This window comes from Desmodus rotundus, chromosome 10 (genome assembly GCF_022682495.2).
Source record: "Desmodus rotundus isolate HL8 chromosome 10, HLdesRot8A.1, whole genome shotgun sequence".
Lineage (NCBI taxonomy): Eukaryota > Metazoa > Chordata > Mammalia > Chiroptera > Phyllostomidae > Desmodus > Desmodus rotundus.
The window spans coordinates 42,839,176-42,854,573 of NC_071396.1; the positions used below are offsets into that span (position 1 = coordinate 42,839,176).

A 15,398-nucleotide genomic window follows, 5' to 3' on the forward strand; every position below is an offset into this window, starting at 1 on the left:
CGTCACCTCCAGCGAATGTTGGTGTCCATGGGATGAGCAATGAGCCAGGCCTGGCTACATTCCATGGCCTCCTTCCTCAGTCCCTTTGAACCAGAATTTCTCTGTAAAGCCTTCTTCCTGTCTAGCTGAGGTGACCCAACTCACACACCCCCAACTGGGGACCTGGCTCACAGTCCAGGCGTGTGCCCTGAATGGGAATCTAACCAGTGACCCTTTGGTTCACAGGCCGGCGCTTAATCCACTGAGTCACACCAGCCAGGGTGGGTTTGAACATTTCTTACATTGAAATTGACTTGATGTAGTATGGCAAAATTCTGAAGAAGCCCACCCAGGACCACCCTGTGGACTCAAACCTGGTTGTAAGTACTAACAAGGGTCCTCTGTGACCCACTAGTTGCCTGCTTGGCTTTTGGTGAACTTGGATGAGTTTCTTTCGGAATCCCAAGCCTCCTTGCTTTAAATAGCAGGCCATGACTTTGTGTGAACTGTTCTTAGAAAATCTTTGTGGTGAATAAGGGTTGGGATAACCCAGGGAAAGGGAAAAAGTGGATAGCTGCTTTTAATGTTGGCTTTTTAATTGGATTGCTAACTGAGAGTGTGACAAAATCTTTGCTGGGTAAATGAGACTGAACTCTCTTTAACTGCAAAAGAGAAAGGACATGTATTGTGTTTCCCAACCGCCAGTGGGCTGACAACAGTTGTTCAGATCTCCAAATCTGGAGGGGCAAAGATGGGCATCAGAAGTCGTCCAGCGGGTGATGCAACTGATCCCAGAGAGGCTGGTGAGACCCCCCGGGGAGAGGGGCAGCGGCTCTGGAATGGCTTCACTCTGAGAGAGGGGCCCAGAGAGGAACCTGTGCCTGGGAAGGCGTCCTGGTTCTGACAGCAATGGCAAGCTGTTGCTGGCCTTGCTCAGGTATCCTTAGGTGACTGAGAATCTTTGTGGATTTGCCCGAGGAAGAGTTTCCTCTAGGACAGGGATTTTCAACTGGTGTACCACAAGAATTTTTAAAAACGTGCAATAGGTGACTATTTAGTCAGGGGCACTGACCTCTTTTCTCTTAGATTGTCAATTAAAAAAATGATAACAGCCAACGCAGCAATACCCATCTGGTGTGGATTGATCAAAATTATGCCTATTCTTTTTGGTCATATGAGCAAAGATATATAATATAATTTTTGGCGTGCCGCAGAATTTCAGTAATTAGTTTATGTGGGCCATGAGATGAAAAAGGTTGAAAAATCACTGCCCTGGAAGTTTGTCCAGACGCTACAGACCTCACAATGAACCTGGGAAACTGTGCCTCCCAGACCAGGGAGGCCATGACAGGCATACTCCCTTTAGGACTCAGATGGCCGAGATGAGCGTCCTTTTTTGGCATAGGTAGCTAGGGATCAGTAAAGGAAGGAAGCAAAGGGAATCAGACATTGTTGAGCATGGTCAACCAGGAAGCTGCAACTTGACCCACACACTCCAGGGAATCAGAGCACTGTCCCTCCAAGGAGATGACATCCCTCCCTTCCCCCATGTAAGGAGCAGCCCCCCTCCCTACAGGATTGTTGGGGAGCTGGGGGAGGTGCTTCTATGAGGCCTGAGCAATAGGAGACTGGTTGGTGAACACAGGGGCCTGTCGGTCAAGCCTGGGAGGGGGATGGGTTGGTTAGGAGGTGGCCCCATCAGAAACCCAAGAAAGCTTAGGAAGTATATTGATTATTTTGAAAAAAATGCCTGGTCCTTCCCAAGCCCTAAATAATATAATCCCAGGGGACAAAGCCCTCCTGTCTCTCTCTGTCTCTCTCTCTCTCTCCCCTTTTCTCTGTGACATGCTCACCCTGGTCATTAGTGCATTCTCTCTCCACAGGAACCAGGTGACCCTCAGACCGCAGCTGGGAACAGCAGCTAAGCCACCTGGACCGAGACTGAGACTGCTTGTGTCCGAACGATGGAGCAAAATCTCTGGACATTGGCCCTACTTCTGTCCCTGATTTTCCACAGGTGGGACGGACGGAAACAGGACACTGGGCAAAAGCAGCCTTCTATTTCCCCCCTCAAAATCTTGCCACCCCACAAACTCCTGTGTGTGAGTCGTGAAAGAGCCCCACTTTCACCAACAACACTTCAATACTTCTAAATTAATTTTTGCACAGTTAGAAAAAGCCGGCTATAAAATTAGGAAGAATGAATGGAAACACATTTGTTCCTCAAAGCTTCAAGAAGAGGATTTAGATAACTATGGATAAATACTGCTGCCCTTATTTTTTAAAGGAGATCATTGGGAACTTGACTTGTCAAAGACAGGTATAAATTGTAAATACCTCCAGGGCAAAATTGGGATACAAGTATTCTTTTATAAACTAGTGAGTTTTTCTCATGGCTAAAAGGTTTCTCTGTCTAAATGTGTTTTATACACATCTGTTGTAAATGTTGAATGATTTTCTACCTCTGGATGATATCGTGAAATTTAAAGACAAGTGCTTATAAGAACTGACTATTCTTAAATTCTCAGAAATATAGAAACTAACTCAAATACTGTTTAAGTTCATATGAGCTAAGGCTAATCCTTAGTAAATAAAAACTAGCTTAAGCTTGTTGGTTAAAGTAAAACAGACACGTCTTTATTTTACCTGGGTTTTCCCAAAATAAGTCCATGTTAATAATTGACGTTTTATGTTTATGAAGTTTCTAGACATTATAAAATGTAAAAAAAGCACTTATTAAAAATTAATTGATGCATCTGATAAGAGTCAGAGTAAACAACATCCAAGTTGCCTTTCAACATGAGAAGTTTGATTTCCAATGCAATGCACTCTTTTTTAAACACCCTTCCTCCTTTATTCATTTCCCCCCTCCTTTACATTCCCCCCGCCAGCACCTTGTCCAGAGCATGACAGGTGATGCAGGTGATGGACATCATAATAGCTGCCGCAACGGATTTACATGCCTGGCACTAGAGTGGGGATTTTCACACACACTATCCTGTTTTATCCTCACAGCCATGGTGGATGATGAAACCAGAGATCAGAATGGTTAAGGAACCTGCCCAAGGTCACACAGCTGGTAGCCCTCTCCTACTTAGACAGTCAGAGCTGCTTCCTAGCATTACAGAATGGACTTGAGGGTTACGGAGTCCCTCTGTCACTGTGGATTCTTAGCCCACCACCAGGGAATTGGAATTATGGCTCTCAATGTAACAGGGTGCAGCCAGGGGACCTCCCCTGCAAAGAGGAATTTGTAATGGGGTCCAGAACTCAGGGTGTCCAGGAAATATTAAAAACATAGGATGGCTGCACCCCCACAAGTCTGTAACTGGGAGAGGGAACATATGGAACAGGGCCATTGAGTTATTTTGCATATCAACAGTTTGGCAAATAACCTCTAGAATGGTCATTTAACATATCTATAACTTTCAGCTGGTTTTATGGATATGTTAAATAGCTGTGGCCATGCTTTTAGCCAGGTAGATGGGAGTGACTTTGACCCATGACTAACTGGGAGGCAACTCCCCCTGGTTTACAGCACCTACACCACAGCTTGGAGATGATTGCTCCATGCCACGGGGCCACACCTGCCCTGACTTACTATGGCAGCCCAGAAAGGCTGGGAAATGCGGGTATGCAGGCAGGTGTAGCCGGTTGTGGGAGGAGTGAGAAATGGGGATGCAGAGGAAGACTGGTGCTGGGATTTAAACCCAGGCGGGGCAGCCATGCAGAGCAGAACCCTGCGGCTTTGGGTGCTTCCTTTGCGACATGGCTTAGGAAGCAGGAGAGACCTTTCAGGGAAGGAAAGGGGTAAAAGGACTCTCATTGGTGGACCAGGAAATGTGCCACGTGGATTTGGATTAAGACCTGGAAATCCCAGCGACACAGCTGATGGTGCTGGGAACTGAGGGAGGCCTGCCAGCCAAGCACAGATTACTAGGAAGGCTGAGGGGCTACCTGAGCCACAGACTTCTATTTCTTTTCCTGAGATATGGTACCCCTGACTGGGCAAAGCAGGGAGGGAAGGACTGTGTGTGTTTGTGGGTGTTTTAAGGGACTATCGGATATTAACAAAGACATTAAGTCATTACTCTAAGTCTGTATAACTTTTTGAGTAAATACTTCCTTCCATTTTCACCAATCTCTGGCACTGAGAGCAATAATTTCCTGGCGGCAGGCAAGGAGAACCTAGTACAGGGGGACTCTGGGGAGAAGGGGGTCCATTCAGTAATAGCATCTTGCCCCATCCCACAGGTCTGTTCTGTAACACACCAGCACAAGTCCTTTCACCCCTTTCCTTCCCTGCAAGTGTTACACAACAGACCCATGGGCGGGGGGGGGGGGGTGGTGAATGATATACTATTACCGAAAGGACCCCCCTTTTCCTCCACTAGGTTCGCTTTGCCCACCACCAGAAGAAAGAGACTCTCAATGCCAGAGATTGATGGACAGGAAAGGAATTATTTATTTAAAAGTTATACAGACTTGGAGTAATGACTTAATGTCTTCATTAAAATACTAAAGTCCTTTAGAATACCCACAGACGCACACAGTCCTTCCCTCTCCCTTTGCCCAGTCCCGGGTACCTTATCTCAGGAAAAGAAGTAGAAGTCCGTGGTTGGGCAGCCCCTTGGTTCCCGGCACCAGCAGCTGTGTCACTGCCTCGATCTCCAGTTAATCCAGATCCATGTGGGTGACGTGGATGCTCCAGATGACGCAGATCCCAGCCCGCAGGATCTGCTGTTGTGGCCGCAATATACAAATACACACGGACTACCGAAATCCTGTGGAGGAAAAGGGATGGCGCGGCCACTCCCTCAAGAGGAGAGCTCGCTGACCCTTGCCTTGACAGGCTTTTATTGTTTTTCTAGGCCCCTTACATCAAAGATGGTCCTCCTTTACTATGCAAAGGTTTGTTTTGGGTGGTTATCTTTTGCAGACAAAAGAGAGGGTGTCACAGAATACATCAAAGGAGGATATTTGCAATGTAAAGGAAGAAGTGGTCAAAACAGGCTGTGCTCCATATCTGGAAGGTCTAGCTCAGATTTTGGGAAGATAAAGATACTCAGTAAACATTTGCTGCCTCAGGGTGAGGGAGTTTTAGCAAGAGCAAGTCTCATAGCAGTCTAGGTACAATGCAGGCCTGATTTCCCACTGGAGAACCTATCCATGGACATGGGTCCTGCCCGCCAACCTCGCTCCCCACTGGCTTTTCTGAGTGGGGGCTGAGCCACATTTCCCACACTTGGAACAGTTCCCCACAATGTGGCGCCTTCTCATGGCCCACCAGCAAGAGTCCTTTCTCCCCTTTTCTTCCCGGCAAAGTCTCTCCTGCTTCCTAAGCCGGGTGGCAAAAAGGAGCAACCCAAAGCCACGTGGTCCTGACTCTCACCCAAGTCTCGGGGTCCCCACTCCACCAAAGCCACGTGGCCCCAACCTACTGTGCCAAAGCTGTGTGGTCCTCTCCCTTCTCTGCCAAAGCTGTGTGGTCCTCTCCTGGCATGGCTGCCATGCCTGGGTTTAAATCCCAGCACCAGTCTCCCTCTGCAGCCCCATTTCCAACTCCTCCTACAATCAGTTACACCTGCCAGCATTCCCTATTCTTCCATCTTTACTTTGCTGCCATAGTAAGTCTGGGCAGGTGTGGTCCCATGGCATGGAGCCAATCATCTCCAAGCTCTCACACAGGTGAGTTGCCTGTGTGAGTTGCCTCCCAGTCACATCTTGGGTGGAAGTCATTTCCATCCCCCTGGCTCAAAGCATGGCCACAGCCATTTAACATATCCATGAAATCAGTTAAAGGTTATAGATATGTTAAATGACCACCCCAGACATTAGCTGCACAGCTGTTGCTGTACAAAACAGCTCTGAATGGCCCTGCTCCATGTGTCCCATCCCCCAGCTCAGACTTGTGGGGGTGAGGACATCCTATGTATTTTTTCTAATATTTCCTGGACACCTTGAGTTCTGGACCCCATTACAAATCCCTATTTGGGGCCCCCCTCTTGGCTGCACCCTGTTACACAGGGTCTTGCATTGTCCCCGTCCCTAGTCCTGCATTGTCTCTCCTGTGTTCTTCCAAACCGCTAAGAGACAGCTCTGCATGTCTGCTACATCCCACGGCTCCATGCCACAGGGCCACACCTGCCCTGACTTACTATGGCAGCCCAGAAAGGTGTAGCCGGTTGTGGGAGGAGTGAGAAATGGGGATGCAGAGGAAGACTGCTAAGAGACCCAAACCGCTAAGAGACAGCTCTGCATGTCTGCTACATCTTGCTCTCCTGCTTCCTAAGGAGCCTCGAAACTACATGGTTCCAACCCACACGGCTCCAGTACCTGGCTTTTAAATCCCAGTGTGGATCTTCCTCTATATCCCCATTTCTGACTCCTCCCACAATCGGCTACACCTGCCAGCACTCCCATATTTTTCCAGGTTTTCTTAGCTGTTGTAGTAAGTCCGAACGGTGTGGCCCCGTGATATGGGGCAAACCACCTCCCAGCTCTCATGCAGGTCCTGTAATCCAGGGGAGCTGCCTCCCAGTTACATCATAGGTTAAAGTCACACCCATCTCCCTGGCTCAAAGCATGACCACTATTTAACATATCTATGAAGCTAGGCTACTGTTATAGATGTGTAAAATAACCATTTTTGCATATCAGGTATAAAGCTGGCCAACTGTTGATACGCAAAATAACTCAATGGCCCTGCTCCATGTGTCCCATCCCCCAGTCCAGAACTGTGGGGGTGAAGATATCCTATGTTTTTATATTTCCTGGAAACCCCAAGTTCTAGACCCTGTTACAAATCCCTCTTTGGGGGGGCCCCAGCTGCACCTAGTTACACTAGTACTTTCTTTCCTTTTCTGGTCTCCCTGAATCTCTGCCATGCAATGAGCAGGCTTAGACCTATTCCTTTGCTCAACAGCCAACAATGGCCACCATTTGGTGAGTCTTTTCTGTGTGAACCAGGCAAGTGTCTGGTGCTTTAGATTATATGAATGCATTTAATCTTCATACCCACCCTGGAAAATGATTATTACTGTCTTCATTTGCAAAAGAGATAAAAGGCCCAGTGAGTACTTTCCCAAAGCTAAAATTAACTGAATCCTAGCTCCTAACTGTGACCCAGTGATGCCAAAGATCCCAGGTCCTCATCCTGACCTCCACTGCTCTCCTGTGTGGACCTCGTCGTGCTTGGCTGACGGGCCCAACTTTACTCCCCCCTCAACATTGTTCTTGTGCCTCTCTGCCTATCTCTCTGCTTGGCATATCTGATCAGCTTCTGCTCAGCCTCAGATATTCCAGTTATCCTCCAGGATCCAATCTCCCCTTAGGGCTCCAGGAGGCCTCTCACAATTCCACCAAACAGATGAGAATTTCCTCTGCGGCACCTTCAAGGGTAGGGCACCCAGGGCACCTGTTAGGGCACCTGTTAGGCCACCACCTCTCCTGAGAGCTACAGGCACTCGAATGGAGCACACAGAGACTGCACTCAAGGCCTTTGTGCTCCATAAACACACTATGAGGTTGGAGAAATCCACTTTCAAAAATGCAAACACTGCCACCAGATAAATAATTTCAATTAAACAACAAAGGTCAGGGTCTTTTCACTTTTATGAAGAATGTGGCCCTGGCTGGTGTGGTTCAATGGATTGAGCACTGGCCTGTGAAGCAAAGGGTCACTGGTTCAATTCCCAGTCAGGGCACATACCTGGGTTGCAGGCCAGGTCCCCAGTAGGGGGCGCGTGAGAGGAAACCACACACTGATGTCTCTCTCCCTCTCTTTCTCCTTCCCTTCCTCTCTCTCTAAAAATAAATAAATAAAATCTTTAAAAAAGAAATTATAATGCTTAAAAAATGAAAAATGTAATAAAATGTTGGACATTCTGTGCAGAACTGTACACATAAGCACCAGATTTTGCATACAGTTTCAGGGTTCATAAACCCCCTTATTAGGAACCTTTTATATTCTCTTGGTCACCAAGGCCACACTTGATTAATCAGCAACTTAATGATTCTGACACCAAGAGCTCTAACAAAGAGGTGTGATCACTGAGGAAGAGGAGGGAATTGACTGAAGAGTGAAGGTTTTGGGGCGGGAGGAAAGGGCAGACTGGAGAGTCAGCTCCCAGGGTTAGGCTGTGTCTCTTTGTCCAGTGTATTCCCAGCACCGAGGGCAGTGCCTGGCACATGGTAGCTGCTCAGTAAATATATGTTGAATGAACGAAGTATCAGGGAGGACATTCCAGGCAGATGGGTTGGTGAGTCTGGCCATCTCTATGTGGGTGGACTTCAGCTTATTGAGATGAAGAGGAAAGCTGAGACTGCAGGGACAGGCCTGGAATGTCACAGGCTGGCAGGCTATGTGGACCTCTGGTCACCTAAAAGAGACCAGTCACTTGAATATGAACCCAGGCATTCCAGTACTGTTGGAGGAAGCTGGGAAGGGTGAGGCCGTGACCCTCGTTTCTGCCACAATGGAAGTAGGTGCTCTGGTGCCCAGGGGACCAAGGACATTTATGAGAAGACTCTGAAGGGGGCGGGGTAGTCCATGTGATCTGAAGGGGTTTGAAGGAGGTGCAGTGGGCTCCATAGCCCTTCCCAACACGGTGGGGAGAGTTGGAGACACTGGGTTCCAACAGCCCCTGAGACCCAGAAGTCAGAGAGCTCATCACAGCGTTGGTAACTGGAGTGCTGTCCCTCTGCCTGGCTGCCTGCTTCACACAGGTGCCCCTTCTCTTCAGTGTCTTGTTCCACCTGTGTCATTGTCTTTCCCCTGATTCTTTTCTCCTTGCATCTGAGTTCTCCTTTCTCACCACGTCCATGTTCTAGTATCCATTGCATTGGGTCTTTGTCATCTTACTTTCCATCTCCTCTGGGAAATAACATTTCTGATATTCTAACATTTCCTCTCTTTCTTTTTTTCAGTCCATCTTAATGACATTTCTTTATCTTGTCTCCTTTACCTGGACATTTTCCCATTACTCCTTTCACACCTCCCTTCCTCTCCTGGTCCACTGTTAATGCTTTTTCCACTTCCCCTCCTCCCTGATGGCTCCCCCTCTTTCTCGTGCCTCCTTGCATTCCATGCTCTCTCTCTATGAGTTACCCTAGTTTTCCTCAGGGGGCTTCTCCATTTGTTCCTACCTGCTGTGAGTGTGGTGCGTATGGCCAGGTAGTTTTGACAACAGAGATCCCTCACAACACCCAGAGGTGACATTGAAGATAGTATCCAGTCAATGTTACTTCTTTCTTTTTTTTAAATTAATTTATTTATTTTTAGGAAGGAGAAAGGGAGGGATACAGAGAGGGAGAGAGACATCGGTGTGTGGTTTTCTCTCATGCACCCCACACTGGGGACCTGGCCTGCAACCCAGGCATGTGCCCTGACTGGGAATCGAACTGGATTACTTGTGGTAACTGAGCTTGTCCAGTTTATTGCATAGCCCCATTGTCATTCACACTGTTCTGTTCCTTTACTGTTGACTTTAGTTAAAAAAAAACAACAAAGTTTTGTGTAATTTCTGAAGAATTGTAATGAGGAAAAATACTGACACAACCCAAATTTTGCAGGCATTACAGAATTATGCATGCCTCATACCTGAGTGCTTACTGTCTTTGGGTTTTTTGTTTGTTTTGTTTGTTTTTGTTTGTTTGGTTGGGTTTTTTGTTTTGGTGGGTTTTTTGAGAAACAAAATAGAAATCATTTGCTGGTGGGCTCAGCGGGCCCACCCAGGGCAGATCCCAGACCTATGCTTGTGACAGCCTCCAGCCAAGCAGTTTACCCAGGAGAAAAGACTCACTGTTTCAAGACGTGCTGTGAGATTTCTCTTTTGTCTTCCTTTTATAAATCCTACATTTGCCTTTATTCAAGAAAATCAGCCAGTTGATTGGTCTCTGTGGGTTACTCAGTCACCACAAGTAACCCACACAGGATGGTATGATCACCATCCTAGAAATGGTGAGAAATTTAGGAGTGCAAATTTCTAACTGGGCAGGACATGGTGGGTAGTCGTATCACAGGACTATAGCTTCCTTAGCAAAGGCCAATCTTTACCTTAAGTGAGCCATATTCATGGTTCTTACACATCTAAGATAACATACCATTGAAATGTCAGAGTAATTCATGAACAATCTCAACAAGTGAGTCTCCTAGCTATCCCTGACCCTTCACACAGCCCCTCATTTTAAATGGTTGCAGTAATTCCTTAGACTGGCCGTCTGTGGGTAAAAGTATTATAAAAGGGTCTTTTTAAAGTCATCTGAAGTTTCTTAGAAGGAGTTGTGGGCAACTACCCAAAAGTATGTTTAAATGAACTTCGGTTTATTTCTTTAAAACTACCCATGCACCGCCCTTTTGGCCAATTGTTCTTTGTTTAAAATTCCATACATGCAAAAAAAATTTCGTGAGGCTCCTGGGGACCGTATCAACATTAAAAAAAGAAATCCAAATGCTCTTTTTTTTCACGAGTGGGGTAGCGTGGCCGAGCGGTCTAAGGCGCTGGATTAAGGCTCCAGTCTCTTCGGAGGCGTGGGTTCGAATCCCACCGCTGCCAACTGTTTTTATCCTGCGTGTAAGCATTTTTCTTTTTTTCTCCGTGGATAGCAAAAGAAGAATATGAAATTGAACTCCAGCGGGATGTTCTGCCCTTACTTGGAATTTAGGACTCCGTTTAGAGCATGTGGCTGCAAAGTAGCCGGACTCCCTGCAAGCTCCTTGCTCACAAAAACGGAGCGCATTATCAAGATCTGCACAGATGCCTGTGGTTGCCGCGGGAAATCAGGGATGGGATGCTGTTCTCCTCCCTGGAAGACAGCACATCTCTGTAACCAGGAGGATATGATGACGTGATGTCCTGAATTGGGACCTAGTTTGTCTCACAGAGTTACAAATTTAACCCAACGTGATAATTTTCAAATAGTAGAAGGAAAAAGATGCAAGATCGTAAAACAGACCTGTTTCCGCCCGGTTTCGAACCGGGGACCTTTCGCGTGTTAGGCGAACGTGATAACCACTACACTACGGAAACCACTACACAGGTCATCGCAGTTTCACTATTGATTGGTAGAAAAAGCTTACCCTGGTCATAGTAGCTTTACATCTGTGTAAGTACGAAAAGACCGATCCTATCCAAAACCGACAATTGTTCGTACAAGAAAAAAATTTTGTTTCGTGAAAGAAAAGGTGGGCTCGTCCGGGATTTGAACCCGGGACCTCTCGCACCCAAAGCGAGAATCATACCCCTAGACCAACGAGCCAGTTATAATGGCAGCTCACCAATCAGTCTTTAATTCTTTGTGAAATCATTTCATCACCAGGAAAATGGATTTTTATTTCTGGTATATTGGGACCACGCTCTGGATTTCTGCGTCTCCCGCGTTCGTCCAATTCCTCTCCGCCATCTTCGCGTCTGCCGCTCACTCTCAGACGCAGATAGGTCGCCCGGTGCAAACGCTTCTTCCCTCTGGGCCCCTCTCAGATGTCCTGGCATCCAAACGAGCGCCTGATCGCTAGGGCGCCCAGGCAGCAGGAAGGGGCATCCTTCCGCTTCTGGGGACTAGAAGTTCCATCCCAAGGGAGCCCAAATAAGGTGCAAGACTGGAGGCCCAGAGACCGGACGCAGAGGCCGGGAGATCCGGAAGGCCCCTGGAAAGAACCGTGCGCCGGGCTCGGAGGAGACGCAGTACGGACGGGGTCATCAGCGAGACGGGCGAAATGAAATCCAGCGTAGTCTCTTCACGTGGGGCGCCTGGTAAAATGGAGGGACTTTTCTATATCGTTTTATGGAAATATTTTTAAAAGCAACACATACTTATTTGCAAAGTGTTCGAGAAACGTAAGCAAGTGTAAAGAAGAAATGAGATGACCAAGAACCCCGCTGCCAGCGTCCGGCACCAGTGCGCGCGCGCGCTGGTCGGTACTGCGGCCCTCCGCCCTCCCGGGACTGCCCTGGAGCAGCTGTCCTAACCTGAATACCAAGAAACCGTGCGGGCATTCTCTCCCTTTCTCGTCTCCGATCTGCTCTCCCCAAAGGGTTTAATTGCACTGTTTTTTAGGAGTAAAACCGTGACTCTGATTCCCTGCTGTAAAACTCACAAAATTCACTCACCGGGGGCACAAAGGTTTATTTTGTGCCACCAGCTAGCTGTTACAAAACAGTGTAGGAGACACTAGGTGGTTGACCTACTCCGAGGGAAAAGGGGCTAATTTCTTTCATTGACGCTCTCCACTCTCTTACTCAGACTATAACGGGGTGCAGTCTGGGGCCCCCAAAGGAAGGATTTGGAACAGGGTCCAGAACTCGGAGTGTCCAGAATATATAAAAATATAGGATATCCCCACCCCCTTAAGTCTGGACTGGAGGATGAGACACAAGGAGCAGGGCCTTATGATAGTTATTTTGCATATCAACAGTTGGCCAGCTTCATACCTGATATGCAAAAGTGATTTTTTGCATATATCTATAACTGCTGGCTAGCTTCATAGATTTGTTAAGTAGCTGTGGCCATGCTTTGAGCCAAGGAGATGGGAGTGACTTTAACCCATGGTGTAGCTGGGAGGCAGCTCCCCCTACAGCGCCTGCCTGCGTGAGTGAGACCTTGGAGATGGTTCGTTCCTCTCCTGGAACCTCGCCTGCCCGGACCAAGGATGGCAGCCAAGAAAGGCTGGCAAAAATATAGGAATGCTGGCAGGTGTAGCCTATTGTGGGAGGAGGCGGAAATGGGGTTGCAGAGAAAGATTGGCGTAGGGATTAAAACCCAGGAGCGACCACAGGGTTTTGGGGGTTCTTCACTACCGGCTCAGAGAGCAAGAAAGCAAATGTTGCAGACACGCAGAGCTGTCTCTTAGCGGTTGGGAAGAACGCAGGAGAGACAATGCCGGAAGGAAAGGGGTGAAAGGACTCTTGCTGGTGGGCCATAAGAAGGTGCCACGTGGGTTTGGATTAAGAAATGGAGATCCCAGGAACACTGCTGATGGTGCTGGGAGCCGGGGGAGGCCTGCCAGCGGAGCACGGATTACTGGGAAGAACCGGGAGCTAGCCGAGCCACGGATGTCTACTTTTTTTTTCCTGAGGGTACCCCTGACTGGCCTGACTGGGCAAAGGGGGAAGGAAGGACTGTTTTGGGGTGTTTTAAGGGACTTTGGGATTTTAACGAAGGCATTAAGTTATTACTCTAAATGTGTATAAATTTTGAATAAATGCTTCCATTCCTTTTCACCAAACTCTGGCATTGAGAGCAATAATTCCAATTCTTTGGTGGCGGGCATATAAATCCACAGTGACGGAGGGACCTCATAACCCCCAGCCCGTTCTGTAACAAGCCCTCTGAGCCGCAGCTCCGGCTCTCGCCTCTTCCTTAGGGACCTGGAGGCTAGCGCGCCCCTTCCGGTTCACTGAAAGTAGGGTGGGCGCTCCTGGCTCTCCGTCTCCGTGTTGTAGGCCTGTTATTGCTTCTCTTCTCTAGGCAATTATTTAAAGAAAAGTGCAAATAATCATCCACATCCGTGACTTCCAGGCCTAAAAGCTATAAATGTGTCATATTCGCTTTCGGCCTTTTTTTTTTTTTTACCATTCATGTTTTTTTTTTCCTTTTAAACAACCAAAGAAGCAAAACTCCCACACAACTAATACATGCTGACCTTCTAACTGTTATTTATTTATGCAGTTAATGAAGTCAAGTGTACAACATGAGCCTAAATCCCCAGTGAACAATGGAGGGGGTAGCTGCCCGGCAGGCAGTTCTGGGGCGCCCACCCGCCGCGGCCTTCGCAGGCACGACCCCAGGCTGCAGGAGCCTTCGGTCCAAAGTGGACCCTCTAAAAAGCCCTGAGCGACTTGCAGCCCCGCGTGGGGACACCGCTGACTCCGGGGGTGGGGGGCGCTCTAGCGCGGCTCGCGGTTAGAAAACAGAACCCGGGTCTGGTGCACCAGAGCAGAGAATCATTCGCGGAAACCTGTGTAGACTCCGGAGAACGGGGTGAATGGAGCAGATGTGGTGCGTGGAGAAGTGGGGACCCGCTTCCCTCCCCCTACTGTGGCGCCCCGGGCTGCCGGGATTCATCGACCCCTGTGTGCCTGCCCTATGGGAAGGCCACCTCATATATGGAAGCCAGATTGCGAGGGCCATCGGAACTTTTAGTCACCGTCCCAGCTGAAGCAGTAGGTTCTCAGGGGGGCAGGAAGGGACCCCACCAGGTGGACCCCACTCAGCTAAGAAGAAAGAGTGAGAGACGAGGACGAGACCCTGCCCCCGCCCCCAGGAGGGAAACGGAAAGACCCGCCACGAACTCGCCGGGAGCGCGCGCAGAAGGAATCGAGAGAAGGATCGAAGGGGGGTGGAGTCCCGGAGCCTGTGATCACAAGGCCAAGGACGCAGTGGGTACAGCTCTTCCAAAGACAAGCGATGGGCGGCTGACACCTGTAGGGCAAAGAACAACGAGCTTCACCAGGGTCTGGCTTCCCCGAAAGGCGGAATTCTTGCTGGCTTACGCATTTTGCGCTTTTCCACCTTACAGTTTAAAAACAAAACAAAACAAACAAAAACGAGGATAGGCCCCAGCGGGATTTGAACTCGCGACCCCTGGTTTACAAGACCAGTGCTCTAACCCCTGAGCTATGGAGCCAACTACCAGCTACGCGTCTGCGCGAAAGTAGTTGATGTAAAATCAGCCTCTGTGCAGCTGCAGAATAACTCCACTGAAAGGCCAGGCAGGCGATTGGAGGTGGGGCCCGCGTTCCTCCGCCCTGGAGGGCTCAGCTGGGCGCCCAGGCTTAGCCTGCGGCGTCTGTACGTGTAGTGCCGCGAGCCGAGCTCTCTCCCTGGGAGAGAGCCCCACAGGGAGAAGGCCCCCGGTTTCACTCGCGGGCTGACCTGTGAGGGCGGGACGTCCAGTGGGCGGATCTGTGCGGACGTCCGGTCTTCCGAGCTTGTGCGGGCACGGAGGCGGGCACCCGTCGAGAGCAGGGGTCTGCGGCTTATTGTGTGCGAGGATCGGAGTCCTAGGTCAGGGCTTCGAGGGAGAAATTAGGGGAAGGATGTCAATGTGACTGTCCTAAGGGGAATCCAGGGTCGGGGGCTGGTAAGGTAGGCTGGTCGTGAGGGAGCAGAGGAGGGATCAGGAGGGAGAGGCTGAGAGAGTGGTGGAGAAATGAGAGTGCATGGGCGGGAGGAAGTGCTGGGCCAGGGACTTGGTCTGGGCCCGGGGTCCTTAGCCCCTACCGCTCCGTTAAGCAAATTAGGAAAGGCAACCTTTAGGGTCCACCTTGGACTCATGGGGAACTTGTTCTGTCACAGGGCCCATGGGGTTGAGGGCAGGGAGAGAGGGTGAGAGCTCAGGTGAGGGACAGGAGCCCTAGCCCTGCAATGGTCGGAAAGTGGCAGCTGTAGGTGGTGGGTTTGGCCTGGTTGCCCAACCT

At 49.1% G+C, this 15,398-nt stretch overlaps 4 non-coding genes across 4 annotated transcripts; 1 reads left to right on the forward strand and 3 right to left on the reverse strand.

Annotated features, from left to right (window-relative positions):
• The first annotated feature begins 10,453 nt into the window (after positions 1 to 10,453).
• On the forward strand, positions 10,454 to 10,535 carry TRNAL-AAG (transfer RNA leucine (anticodon AAG)). Its single transcript has one exon. It is a non-coding gene; the product is annotated as a tRNA-Leu (tRNA).
• Positions 10,536 to 10,936: 401 nt separating this feature from the next.
• TRNAV-AAC (transfer RNA valine (anticodon AAC)) lies at positions 10,937 to 11,009 on the reverse strand. Its single transcript has one exon. It is a non-coding gene; the product is annotated as a tRNA-Val (tRNA).
• Positions 11,010 to 11,166: 157 nt separating this feature from the next.
• On the reverse strand, positions 11,167 to 11,238 carry TRNAP-UGG (transfer RNA proline (anticodon UGG)). Its single transcript has one exon. It is a non-coding gene; the product is annotated as a tRNA-Pro (tRNA).
• A 3,294-nt stretch (positions 11,239 to 14,532) lies between these two features.
• TRNAT-UGU (transfer RNA threonine (anticodon UGU)) lies at positions 14,533 to 14,605 on the reverse strand. The gene has a single exon. It is a non-coding gene; the product is annotated as a tRNA-Thr (tRNA).
• Between the last annotated feature and the right edge of the window lie 793 nt (positions 14,606 to 15,398).